Here is a 1,435-nt window from a genome sequence, read left to right as displayed (position 1 = left end):
ACATGTAGCTGTCCAGTTTTCCCAGAACCACTTATTGAAGAGTCTGTCTTTTCTCCATTGTATATTCTTGCCTCCTTTGTCATAGATTAGGTGACCATAGGTTTGTGGGTTTATCGCTGAACTTTCTATCCTGTTCCATTGATCTATATTTCTGTTTTTGTGCCAGTACCATACTGTCTTGATTACTGTACCTTTGTAGTATGGTCTGAAGTCAGGGAGCTTGATTCCTCCAGCTCTGTATTTCTTTCTCAAGATTGCTTTGGCTATTCAGGGTCTTTTGTGTTTCCATACAAACTGTAAAATTTTTTGTTCTAGTTCTGTGAAAAACGCCATTGGAAATTTGATAAGGATTGCATTGAATCTGTAGATTGCTTTGGGTAGTATAGTCATTTTCACAATGTTGATTCTTCCAATCCAGAAACATGGTATATCTCTCCATCTGTTTGTATAGTCTTTAATTTCTTTCATCAGTGTTTTATAGTTTTCTGCATACAGGTCTTTTGTCTCCTTAAGTAGGTTTATTCCTATGTATTTTATTCTTTTCATTGCAATGGTAAATGGGAGTGTTTCCTTAATTTCCCTTTCAGATTTTTCATCATTAGTGTATAGGAATGCAAGAGATTTCTGTGCATTAATTTTATGTCCTGCAACTTTACCAGATTCATTGATTAGTTCTAGTAATTTTCTGGTGGCATCTTTAGGATTTTCTATGTATAGTATCATGTCATCTGCAAACAGTGACACTTTTACTTCTTCTTTCCAATTTGTATTCCTTTCTTTTTCTTCTCTGAGTGCCACGGCTAGAACTGCCAAAAATATGTTGAATAAGAGTGGCGAGAGTGGACATAGTTGTCTTCTTCCCGATGTTAATGGAAATGCTTTCAGTTTTTCACCACTGAGTATGATGTTTGTCATACATGGCCTTTATTATGTTGAGGTAGTTTCCCTCTATGCCCAGTTCCTGGAGAGTTTTTATCATAAGTGGGTATTGAATTTTGTCAAAAGCTTTTTCTGTATCTATTGAGGTGATCATGTAGTTTTTATTCCTTAATTTGTTAATATGGTGTTTCACATTGATTGATTTGCTTATATTGAAAAATCCTTGCATCCCTAGGATAAATCTCACTTGATCATGGTGTATGATCCTTTTAATATGTTGTTGTATTCTGTTTGCTAGTATTTTGTTCAGGATTTTTGCATCTATGTTAATCAGTGATGTTGGTCTATAATTTTCTTTTTTTTGTGATTCTTTTTCTGGTTTTGGTATCAGGGTGATGGTGGCTTTGTAGAATGAATTTGGGAGTGTTCCTCCCTCTGCAATTTTTTGGAAAAGTTTGAGAGGATCAGTGTTAGCTCTTCTCTAAATATTTGATAGAATTCACCTGTGAAGCCATCTGGTCCTGGACTTTTGTTTGTTGGAAGATTTTTTTTTTTT

This window comes from Physeter macrocephalus, chromosome 7, assembly GCF_002837175.3.
Source record: "Physeter macrocephalus isolate SW-GA chromosome 7, ASM283717v5, whole genome shotgun sequence".
Taxonomy (NCBI): Eukaryota; Metazoa; Chordata; class Mammalia; order Artiodactyla; family Physeteridae; genus Physeter; species Physeter macrocephalus.
The sequence above is the reverse complement of the archived record's forward strand: the minus strand, read 5'-3'. Positions refer to the sequence as shown.